The sequence below is a fragment of the Corvus kubaryi genome, unplaced genomic scaffold, assembly GCF_017639235.1.
Source record: "Corvus kubaryi isolate FWS band 111438036 unplaced genomic scaffold, C.kubaryi_AGA036_p1.0 37300, whole genome shotgun sequence".
NCBI lineage: Eukaryota > Metazoa > Chordata > Aves > Passeriformes > Corvidae > Corvus > Corvus kubaryi.
In genome coordinates, this window is record NW_024581093.1 from 10,523,856 (window position 1) to 10,536,906 (window position 13,051).

The 13,051-nt window shown below is 34.1% G+C and overlaps 1 long non-coding RNA gene across 1 annotated transcript in view; it reads left to right on the plus strand.

Moving 5' to 3' along the window:
- Positions 1–3,520: 3,520 nt before the first annotated feature.
- LOC121664298 overlaps positions 3,521–13,051 on the plus strand; it is a 274,117-nt gene continuing 264,586 nt past the window's right edge. The window contains exons 1-2 of the long non-coding RNA XR_006015946.1: positions 3,521–3,784; positions 8,182–8,257. This is a non-coding gene — a long non-coding RNA (uncharacterized LOC121664298). The remainder of the gene's footprint in view (positions 3,785–8,181; positions 8,258–13,051) is intronic.

Sequence of the window (13,051 nt, forward strand, 5' to 3'; positions counted from 1 at the left end):
ATGCACAGTATAGGCCCAGCAGAACTGTGTTTCTGACGAGCAGCCTGGTTATTGAAACTTGCATTTAACAGAATTCAAAACTATTAATGCTGGGGTTAGAAGTTTGAGGTAAATATCTTGGCTTAGAAAACTACTGGGAAAATGTGACTGATTTGAATAACACATATTGCTTTCCCAAGAGCCCGGGTTTGTTATTTCTCACAACTGGACAATATATTTAAGGAGCTGCATTCACCTGTTTACTTACTTAAAAAACCAAAACCACTCTCTTTAATAGAATTATTTTCACTGTTTTTTTAAATGCTTGTTTATACAGAAGTATATTTGGCTTCTGATAAACATAATTAAATATATTTCTACCTTCTAAAAATCTAGGAGTCTCAGATTTACATTGAATGTGTAAGACATTGGAACTAAATGCCTTGTGCATTAAAAAAGATAAATGTGGTAAGGAAAATGTAGGATTGATAAATTACAACAGATGAGGCAGAATTTGAAAACACAGTTAACCACTGTGGCAATATTTAGACCTAGTACCTTCAGGTCAAGGCTTTGATTGTCTCTTATGAAGCTGATAATTTTTTTTAAAGAAAATCTATTATCTAAACAGACATTTCAGAATTTGAAGCCTCTTTGAAATGACTGTAAAATTGTGATATTTATCACAAGTTTTAACAGTTTCAAAACTTCTAAGAGAAAATGCTGACAACTATTTGTAGTTAAAATTACTTTTGTCAATACTTTTGTCAGGTATATTTTTGTGTAATTTCTGTATAATTAATGATTTTAAAAGTTAACAGTAGGTTTGCAGTATTATTGCTCCGGGGCTAATGGGTGAAAAATTGTAGTTAGGAGCTCAGAATCAGTATCACATCTTCAAGATTGTAGTAATATAGATCAAAATGTAGTAATACAGATCAAAATGTATTTCCAGTATACTAATATGGGCCTGCTGTCACTGGATTGTGAAAATATACTTCCTCCCCACGCAAAACTAAAATTGTCCATAGGGAGTGTTAAATCTTGTAAAGATTTCATTATATTTGTAAATAAGAGATATATTTCTAATGTTTTTTCTAGGGGAAAGTAAGCTATTTTTTCTTTACATAAGGCAAACATTTTAATATGATTTTCGAAACATTAAAATTTGAGGATATATTTGCTTGTAAATGTAAATTATTAAAATTGTGATAGAGTGCAGTCTAGTTTCCTCAGGTATTTCTATTTAATATCCTGGAAATGAATATTGAAATGACTAAATTGCTTGTCCTTGAACTCATTGCATTACTACACTTCATCTCACTTCATCATTTAGTTTGTATGGTTTCCAAATCTACGTGATTATCATCTATTAGTACCCTTGGTGACAGAGGGCAGGACACTGTTGTATCAGAGTTAATAAAGCAGAAACACAAGCCTAATTACTATGGAGGTAAGCCATGCTGGCAAGATTTACCTTTCACATAAGGCCTATATGTGGTTAACACTTACAAATAAAGATGGATAGATAGGCATCTATGTCTGTGTGTTTCTGTCTTATGTTGACATAATTCATTTTTGTATTACAATTTTCGATACAGTCTCCTTTTCTTTCCTTCTCCTTTATATCCCTGAATATATTACTATAATCGTTCTCAGATGCTTTATGTTCAATTTTGAAAACTTAGCTAGACATGGAAGCTTTCATCTGAGTTAAACTATTATGCAAATATAGTGTAGGTGCTCTCAGGCATTGCTTCTACCTCTGCAAATTTATATTAACAAGTGCATATTGTATATATTAATTTCAGATTTATTCAAAATGGTCTGTGCATAGCAAACTGAATGCACTTGTCATGGTAGTATTAAATAGAATGCATCCAGAATATTAAACATTATTTTGTATGGAATTTTAATTCAGAGGTCTGTATTAGTATATATTTGTATGCAAGTATGTGCATGCACGTATACATAGAGAAATCAGTGCCAAAAAACCTCATTTTGCTGCCACTGTGTTATTATTCATCACGAAAATATAGTTTTAGCCCACAGTTCCTATAAATCAGAGAGATTTTAATGATGAACTGACTTAACTATACTTAAAACCTCTACAAGTAAACCACATATTTTAAAGATAGGTAAGTTTCACCTTGGCAAATATAGGTGTATTTAATTTGCTGGAAATTATGTCAGTCTGGAAACTTTTGAGTCTTTGTCCGAGTGGTATTTATGATAATTTTGTTCTGAAATGATGCAGTCTTTATTCAATAAAAATAAATACACACAAGTTATTGTGCTATGAGACTGCAAAATGTTACAGTAGTTTATACAAGACTTTATATAAAATGTTTTATTGATTGAGTCTGTGTCAATTTTAATTTAAGCTTTATGATTCAATCTGTGTCTATTTTTAATTTAAGTGGATTACATTCCGTAAAGATCCTTTTACTGTATTGACTTGGATGTACCATATTATTAGGTACTATGAGTTCAGCTTCTACAAATCTGTTAATACATAAAACCATAAGAAGCCTCTTATGCTCAAACCAGGTTAGAGTGAAGACATCAGATTAATATTTGATCATTTAGAAGTGCCCTTAATCAGATTTACTTATTTCTCAGAGTGTTTCTGCAATTATCATAATTGTTGTGCTAAATATGTTTGTCTTTATATCTGGCTTTGGGCATAATCTTCTCTCTTGAAACCCTCTCATTGTGGGACTTGGATTCCTGCACAAAACCCAATTAATATTAAGATGACAGTCCCTGATGAGTTCCCAAGGAGCCAGCAGCTGAGCAGACTCTGTAACGTTCTTAAGTACAGACTACTTGAATGATCAAGAGCATCTGAGGGAGACATACAATTCAATAATCCCTTTCTCAGGAAAGTCAAGAGTCCTGTGAGATAAGAGTGAAATCAAAGGAACACATCAGAAAGAAAATGACTGGTATAGTCTTGTAGTGTCTCTATTAAAATGCAAAAGTTATGGATTTTTTTAGGGGTGATGGGAACCTTTTCTGTTTTATTGATTTCTTTTTATAGTTTGATGATTTCTCTAAGATTATCTTAAAAGCTTAAAGAAAAAAGAGACTTCATCAAAAGGTATTCTGTGTGACAGGCACATACATACATTTTGTTTCCATTATATTAATTAATACAGCACATTTCAGTGTTCTTAGTTTTGAGACTTAAACTTAGGCACTTCATGTACATGGTACATTTGTCACAGATGTTTTTTCTGATGGTGACCCACAAATGATAAATAAGCCACATGTGACTTACACTGTAAAAATTCTTCCTTGAAAATACGGATTTGTAGAAAAGAAATGCTGTTTACTGGTTTTTGTATCCATCAAAATGGCAACAGCTGCTCTTTTCTGATGCCCTCTTCTATGATCTAATAGCAGCAACTAAATTTACTCTCTGATGATAGTGTGCTAACCTATTGATTTGTAATCAGAAATTGGTTTCCTGTCACTTTAAAAGGGAAGCACTAAGGGGCAGTAAAAACAAGCCTGTCTGTTCTAGATGAAGCTCTGGTTCAGGCTCCATGCTGTACGTTTTCTTATTTTAAAGAGTACACTATTTTTTTTTAAAGAAGATGCTTCAATTAATCTGAAAATGCCTATTACTTTTTGTCTTATGATATTGTACAGGGTTCACATGTTTGAATTGCTCTTGAAGTCCTTGTTATATCTGTAATCATATCCATAATTAAGATTTTATTCTTTTAATGATTGTATGGCTGAAGCTGATATTTCTAGAGGTTAAAAAACACAAACCAAACAAAACATCTCAATGCTGGTAAGTGTTCTTTCACTATAGATTTACATCATTAACAAAGTTTCATTATCTGAAACTTGTTAGACAGTAAGATAGTAAATGTTACTAAGTGATCAAAAATGCTCTTCTATATCTTTGTTAGTGTTCCTGCATTGTCCCTTAAGTTTGTCTTGTGTATTTCACTGAATAGATTTATTCACGTAGTTACATAAAGATTTGTTTCAAAACCAGTAGGACTGTAATGAAATGCAGCACAGGCACTTTCTAAATGCACATTTTTAAGTCTTACTCATCCTCTGTTTTTAGTTCTGTTTATTGTATATTATGGTAAACTTTGCAGCTGAGGACATTATCCTAAGAAAGTCTAATATTACATTAAAAGTATGACCTGCCAACATAAGCATTTTTGTTCATTTTCCCATGCCAAACTAGACTAAATTATGAAGGATGTGAAATGAAGTGCTTTCTAGTTTTCCTCTGCCTAATTAATATTCAAAAGAATCAAGAGGGAAAAGTAAATACCCAAATCATACATATGTATATGCCTTTTAAGCTTTATAATAAAGGCAAAATAACCCCTTACTTGGTTAAAATCCAACTTAAGAGTCAACATACAAAGGTGACTGCTGTATAATATTAGACATATCTGTATTATGTGGGCACGTTACTGCTCCACCAGAATCTCTCAATAGTAATTATTATGCCAAGCACCCTGTTGGCACAATTACACTAAAGCTCTAATTAGTAGCAGTAAGATTAGAACCCCTACATGTTAAATCTGTAGAAGCAAAGCTGAGTGAAGGATTTAAAACAGTTTCAAAACATTGTATTGTCTTTATTACAGTCTTTATATTTCAGTAAAGAAGGGTTTTCTATAAAATGCACTTAAAATAATCTGGTCCTGTCACTAAAAATAGGAAAGATAAGGTAATTGTAGTAAACCTCAGTACCCTGCTTCTATCTAGGTGCTTTATATCTCAAGCGTCAAATCCAGTGAACTCTAGTGGAAGTTACATACTCCAAAGCTTTTCCTTAGATGAATTGATGGGTTTTGGATGGATAAAGGCTTTTCCTGCTGCCTTCAGTTCCTTCTTAGTGACTTCTGACTGTTCTGTGCTGGAACTGTCTGGCACGTGGCAAGTCTTATGTCACAACTTTATCGGTAGCTAAACATGATCCTTGTTAATTCACGCCTTTCTCAATTTCACTCTTCACCGTTTTTTCTGTAAAGTAATGAAAACACTGAGTTCATTGTCTGGCTGTAGCTTTACAGACAGCACACAAACACAGGGCACTGCCAGTCTGAATCTGCTCCCTTACAGGAGATGATCAGCAGCCAATGCAGATGATATCAAAGGATTGATTCCACTGTTTGAAAGGTTGTGCTCTTACCACCTGTCCAACACAAGGAGATTTTAGCAGATTTCAAATGACCGATGATGCATCCTGATCTAGATTTGGAATCTACTAAACCTGAGTTTAAAATATCTGCTTCTGTATAACTCTGTATATACTGTAAGATTTTTTCCCCTGATGTTGGATCTTAGATACAGTATATTCAAGTAATGCATCAGTTGACTCTTAGAATAGGTAGAGACTTACATGCCTAAAGCATTTTGGTTCTGTTTCTTAATATACTTTGTGTTTGAGGAGGAGGAAGCCTGTATTTTCTGGGTTCTCTGTTTTAGGAACAATTTCTTTAGCTGTGCTGAATTGTAATAATGACTCCGCTCATCAATTTATTTCTTCTTATTTATAGCATATGTCAATTTCTCACTGAGAAAATGATTGTATGATTGCTTTGTCTTAATGTTTATTGATTGCATAGTGCCACTACCATTAATGAAGAAAGCTGGATGCAAGGCCAACTGAACCTGGTGAATATATTCCCACTGGCTCCAGTAAGATTTGAATTATGCCTAGAGTAGAAACAGGCTTTATTGAGCTCTCCTCAAGCTTCTCCTAAGGGGAGGAGGACACCTTTTGTGCTTCTTATCTAGGTTACTTTAGAAGTAGAGTTAGGAGCAAAACAGGAAGGCAGGGACCCAGGAATTAATTTTATGAGGGATTTTGCACTTCATCCCTTCATGTTTTAGGATACTGTTTAATGCTATTGTACGTCTCACTAACTTGGTCTGACAAAATAAGCACAAGACAATATTGGGAGCTAAGGGGTTGCCTACATTTAAAGGTTTCTCCTACTGTGTTTTTCCCCAGCAGAAGAGGCAGTCTCACATGACAGTGCTACTGTGTTTTGTCAGCCCAAGAGGAGACATTAAGGTATTTTTCTGTATAGCTTCAGGCTGGTTCAGTGATTTGTGCTGCTGCAAAGAGAAGCACAGAGTACAGTCTCCATTACATTGCACTAACTCTACTCAGACAGCCTCGTATAATCAATCTAGTTAAATACCTTTCTTTGTAAATGCCTGGATGTTGAGGGCACAGGTGAAAATCATCAGTGCTCCAAAGGTATTGGGTTTTTATACACATTATTCAGACTTAATTTATATATGGTCATTGTTATCTATATTATGTGGCAGACTCAAGAGCCTGCTGTCTTACTTTCAATATTTACCCTGATTTAAAAAAAAAAAAATATTTTTAACCTCAACTTTGGGCAAGAAGGCTTGAAATGAAAAAAAAAAAATTTACAAATAATAAAATAGCTGTCATTAAATAACGTATTTTACAACTTTAATGAATTCAAAAATTGTTAAAGTTCATGTTTCTCTCATTGTTGGTACTATTAAATGCATATTAGCATGGTCATTTTTGTTTAATGGAAACAAATAACAGTTAATCTTATTGGGAGGTTAAGTGGGTTTACTCTGTAAAGGGCAAATCCCAGATGAATGTTTTCTTTTTTAAAGAATAGCTTTAGTCACTGACAGATGGTCTCTGTCTGAGTCTCCCTGTAGACAGATACAGTTTCTTTTTACACGTTTATGAAAGTTGTAGATACAGATATTCAGTAATATGCTGTTGTGTAGGACAAAGAGCAAGTCTGGTGGATTGATAGGATTAGATTTCACAACAGTGACATATGGTTGGTTTACCAAAGTGGACAAAATTTGAAAGGAAAAAAAAGTATTTACAATTACAGCTACTCACATAATGGAAGAATTTATATTTGGCCAATTGCCTCTTACAAAAGACAGTATGGTAACTCTTATTTAACTCTGCTTAGAGTTGGGTATATCATTATTAGGTCCTGATTGTGTGCATTTCTGGCTTTCGGATAAGTCTGCAAACAAATTGCCATGTAATCTTAAGTGCAGAAAAGCAGTAATGCCTTAATTTAGAATATTGATAATTTGATCCTTGGCCCTAACCAATCAGATATCATTATCGCTTACATGTCTATTGCAGATTTGTTTTATAAATACAACTAAAAACCTCCATAAGCCTGCATTTTGCTTACCCTGTATGCTACATGTAAAGTTATAACATCATTATAACCTTAATCAAATAACTATACAACATATTTAGTGGTAATTTGTCACAGTAAAATTATTCATAGGTGTCTTGAGTAAGTCCGGTTATATTTATGTGTTATGCCATACTATGTTTTTTGGCAATGGAGTTTGCTAGATTTCATAGATTTACTGTGTCTGCTTTTTTTTATGACTGACATAGCAATAACCAGATTGCAAGGATATTTATGTTGTTTGTGGCTTAGCAAGATAATTAAAGGATATAAATTAATCAAGTGCAATTAATTAGAAACTTTATGTTCACAGCAGTCCTTCTTTGCATGTATAATTTATATGTATTGATTTCCCAGCTTTCATTAGCCTATGAGATAACAGCAAAAATGCATTAGAGAAGAAAATGTACAATTAGCGTGAGAGTGAACCCTGGCATAACTGATAGATCAGCACATGTTTGGGGCAAATATAAAGCTTTGTTAACTGTCATAAGCAGTTAGAATTGATAAGTGGTATTTCACTACATATCTCTCAGCTGATTAATGGTGTTTTTAAAGAGTCCTCTTAATGGGAAGCTGATAGGTTGGTTGAATTTACATTTTAATCAGAGTATTTATGATGGAGGCAGCCATAAGAAATTTATTGGCACAGTGGTAAGGACCTTCCCTGAGGGATTTGGGGAAAGAGAAAGCATTTTAATATGGCTACTCACCTTCCCCTTCTTTGTGTGACCTGGTCAGCGCATAGGAAGGACAAGCCTTTTTGCTATCAGCTAATAGCTATTATTAGGGGAAATTTCAGTTTCTACTGTATTAATTAGTAAGCTAAAATAAGGATATAAACCTACGGAATACTTGGAAATGTACTCAGGAAAGAGTGGCACTGTCATCAACAAATACCTGTAACAACTACTCGTGGATCTTTACTGTGTGAGATGCTGTGGTTTAGTTATAGTTTTGTTTAAACAACACATTTCTTTTATACTTGTAGGCCCTTCTACTGTAGGAGAACTCTTGATCAAAACTCATCTCTGATTATCTGTTGGACAAAGATTTAGAGTTGACAGGTATGTTGGAATAGCCTCAGCCAATTTACAAGTGGGGTTTGTGATTCATTGTTCAGGTGTCCTTTGTTAGAACAGCTGTCTATATGTTGCTTAATAAAACCATATTTGTTACTTGCAGATACTTGCTTGAAACTAGAAGCTTTCATATAAAAATGGTTTTAAGTTGTACTTTCTATTTGAGATTTTCTGATTTATATATATACACATTCTGCTTTAATAAAAATATCTAGCTAATGCACATATTCTTATATTCCCAAGCTTCTGTCTAGCAAATAAGCAGTTTCTCTTACCTAGTTAAACTAGTTGTTCAAATGGAGGAGAGCTAGACTCAAAGTATCTTGCTTTATTGTTTTTATTGACATGTCTCAGAAGTTAATAGCCTCATGCATCACTTTCTGTCTCGATGAATTCTATTTGATTTTCTTTTGTATACCTATTCCACAAAACAAGCAATCACTGGGTTTATTTTGCACATAGTACCTTAAATAAAGTTTTTTAGTTTAGGTATTTCAGGGGTTTTTTTTCATTTTGTTTTACACTGCTAAATTAGAGTAGCTGATCAGTAAAAATAATTCACAGAGTATGAAATATTCGATATAAAAAAGGAAATTACATCTACCTATGAAAAGAAATTAAGGACCTCATGCTTAAAAATTGTAGGTTATTTTAGCCATATCAGATAAGAATCTTAGGCCATATATAGACACATTAGTTTTGTATTATAAATGTCTTAATTATTCAGAGTTCATTAGTTTCCTTTTTTCACAACTCAAAATAAATGAAAGTTGGATGAGTTTTGCTATTCAGTAGCAGCAGCTACGCAGCATCACCAAGTGACAGTTTTATAGACAGCATAGTAATGGCTTATTCCTTAGAAAGGGGACAAAGTGATTATTATATTACTTATTATTTTAATGCAGAAATGAGGGTTTCCTACATTTGTAATTTAGATAGGTTGCCACCTTAATGCAAAGTTGTCTTTTGTATTGTGTCCTTACTTGCTCAATTTGCATTTTGCCTGTTGCTTTACACAGTATCTTTCGTTGGATTTGTTGGCATTTTGAAAGTGAGAACTTTTGTTTCATCTGTCTGGTGGCCCCAGGGAAGAAGAGGATCAAGTACTGTCTGCAATTCAATTCCCTTTTTTATTTATAGCTACCAGAAATATAAAGCTGCAACAAGTATACTGTGATACAATTTGGAATTAACAACATTTCTGAATTAAAGTGGCTTGATTGTAATCCTGCAGATTTCTTTGTCCACAATCAGGAAAATGAATGATGGATATCTAAACAGTACTTGTGTGACCTATGCTTGGTCTCGCTGAACTAGAGGGATTTCTTCTACTGGAACAATCCTCTCGCCCTGACCTCTTTGCCAATTTCTCTGACACCTCCCATGCTTTTGTGCCCATTAGTGACTGGTACCAGTCTGAAATGGCAGGTGCTTAGATTTTGGTATAATGCCCTTTTTTTGCATTCTTACCACTTGCCAGTTGAGAGTCTGGGCAGATCCCCTGCCTTCCCTTGGTAGAGCAGGCCCTGCTGGAGCCACTCACAGTGGTCCAAGAAAGGCTCTCTCTGGAAAACCACGTACTTGAGACTCTTGTTTCCCTCATTTCCTCTTGTGCATATGGCTTTCCTGGACCAGTGTGTACCTTGAGTGTGTAATTGCATGCTTTACTGGCAACTTGCTTCCAAATAAACGAGGTCTATGTGTAAAAGTTACAATGGTAGCTAACCTGAAGGTAACAATATCTATCTAAGTTTTTCTATATATCATTTTAAACTGGGTGAAATAGAAAAAAAACCCCAACCTCTGATATTTTAACGGGAATAAAAGTTTCCTTGATTTTCAGTTTACTTGGAAGGTCAGATGTAATACAGGTGTTTGTTGCATAGCAGGTGTGTTGGATAGATACATAATGATGTAATTTTCTTTGCTATGATATACTTCATGTCATCTTGAGAATAAAAATGAAAAGAACATTCTAAGATTTTTGTGCCAAACTGAGATGGCATCTTTTGAAAAGGTTTGACTGGATAGTTTTCCAGTTAGAGATGTATCTGTTTTATCTAAAATGTTAGACAGGTAAACTATGAGTAGACAACTCCAGATTATCTGTTTACAGATGCCACGTTGTTAGTAGGTTTAATAAGCAAAGATAGGGATAATAGCTTTATCTGAGCAAAATACAGAAAATATCTATTAGTCCCACTAAGTTGTTGAACATGTAATTTAGCATTTTTTACCTGAAAGATCAGGCACTTTTATTTTATAATGATTCAGGTTCTCTCTGGTTTAATGCCCAGAACTCTCTGGGAGTGAAACGTGACAGTATTCCAATAGAAAAGATGAAGTGGCAGCAGTGTGATAAGGATGTGGTATGTAGGATGTTGATGTGAATGTATTAAATTAGTTTATATGCACCAGGAGAAGAGCTACTTGAGGAAGGTTACTGCCTACTAACCACTATAAATTCTCCAGTGAATGGGAGCATGCCCAGGATTTTACATGTGATTTTTTTGTTGTAGGATTCCCATCACTGGCTGACTTAAGTGCAGCTTCATTCAGATCCTTATACTGTAAAAGCAGTTTGAGGGTGCTGCACTAAGCAATTCATGACATTTCAAACAGTACCTAAAGAAATCTCTATTTGAATGTGATGGCCATACTATGGATGCTGGTTGTTTTCTTTGCACAGATCAAAATTAGCTAAAATCTGTCTCCTATGCAGTAAATATCCTTTCTGAGAGGCAGGACATTGTATTGAAAGTTCTATGGGAATTTTAGTGTAGCATATGCTTCTGCTGTGCCCTCTGCAAATAAACAGATTTTGTACGGAATTAACAGTACAGTTTAATAGATTACATAGATGTCAGCTTCCTCAGTTTTTATCTAAAAGTCTCTGTACTTTGTTTTAGAAAAATAATGAAAGTGTTTTTCTGATCAAGCTGCTTCCTGCAACTTTTATTTTTATGTTAGCTGGTTAAAATTCACAGGTTAATGGGAGTAATGAGGCTAGAACAACTCAATTTCTCAGGAAAACAGGCCATTTATTCTGAAAGAAAGAGAGATACTCCATTATAAATACCTAATGTTTTTATAATATAGGATATGGTGACAAAACAGTCTAGTTGGTCTGACTGATTGATGGAGCCAAACTTTCTGAGCTTCTGGAAGAGAAAGAGAAACAAAAAAACCCAAACCAAACATGCAAAAAAGTATGTACTTACATATAATGGAAAGGGATGTGGAATTTCAGGAAAACAGAAAAATTAGGATGTACACTTGAAAAAAAAAAATCATAAATGCAGCTAGCTTTTTGTAAACTATCCTCTTCTAGTGCTGGTTAATTCTGTAGATCTTGGTGAGAGTTGTGGCAAGTGGGCTCATGCTTTTATTTCTTCATCCTAAGCCCTCGCTTTATTACCACTTGACCATCTTCTCTACACGTGAGGACAATCAAACATTTTGTTTGAAAATTAGAAAATGAAATACAAAGCTTTTCTATTCTTCAGTTTGGATGTGTGGCAATAAAATGCATTGTCGTGAGGCAAAAATAACATTTTCCATGTATATATATCTTAGGTTTGTCTGTTTGTGGTTAGTTCTAGCTCACAATGGAAAGTAAGAAGTGAACAGTACTCATTAAAAATACTTAAGTGTGAACTTAATCCCATTAGGTTAGTTCTGTAATTCACCAGGGTGCCTGTGTGTGCTTCAGTATGTGATTATTACTTGAATGTGTGGGAGGAGGTTCTGAAACTTTTGGCTTCAATGAATATTGCAACATTGGAGTTCAAGGATTGAATGCTTTATATAAAGTAGTAATTTTTTAAAAAGTATTATCAAATATTCTGTAATTTAAGACTGTGTCTTGCAGCCTTTAATGTGCATATAGTTAAGTTTTAATTTTTTATAGACTATGTTGAACATGACTGCAAGAGAAGAGAATATCAGTATCTGTGCAGATGGTGAACTCATATTTTCAATAAATATCTGCAAAATGCTTAGTTAGCCTTATAATATGTGGTAATTACATCTAAATTTCTTTTTTGCTATGGTCATTCCTCTTTAATAAGAAGGGAATTTTTATTTAGCAACTGCTTTGTCTGACTTCCTTTATTATGTTTCCATCTATTTTTGTTCCTGGATTGCACCTGCTCAGTAGTTATCTAATCTTTCTTAGAAGTTTACACTCTCAAGTAAAAGCTTTGAAGTTTACACTGATTAGTGTTTTATGGCATAGGAGATATGTTAGTTCCTTCTTTTTACAGTGTTAAAGCTATTATGCACCTGGTAAAAAGATAGACATTAAAGTGCAGATGACAAACCTTTAAAATATTTAGTAGATTAAAGTACTGAATTACTCCCTACTTCTTGTTCAAGGCCCGTCATTTTATAAAAAAATTCTGCCAGTTTAGGTTTTGAAGACAAGGGCCTTTCATGTGTGGTTGTACACTGGCAGACATCGGACATTTTGCAAAAAGGTGCTAGATAGTTATAGAAACCCACTTTTTGACTAGAACTGTATTGAAATATTGCTGATTCTAGTACTCTACAGCAGTATTGCCTCCTCTTGAATATGTACATAGTTATTCACCCATACACTCAGCGTTTTTTTGTTTGCAGAAGCACTGTATTTAACAAACATCCTTGGAAAGTGGATCTTGTGTAATTTTGAATACAAAAAGTCTGTGTAAGGGAGATGCTGTTTAAGCAGCTGTTTGTATGTCTATGGACTGAGAAAATACAGGCATATAGGTCACCTGAAAAAACCTGATTTTTCCT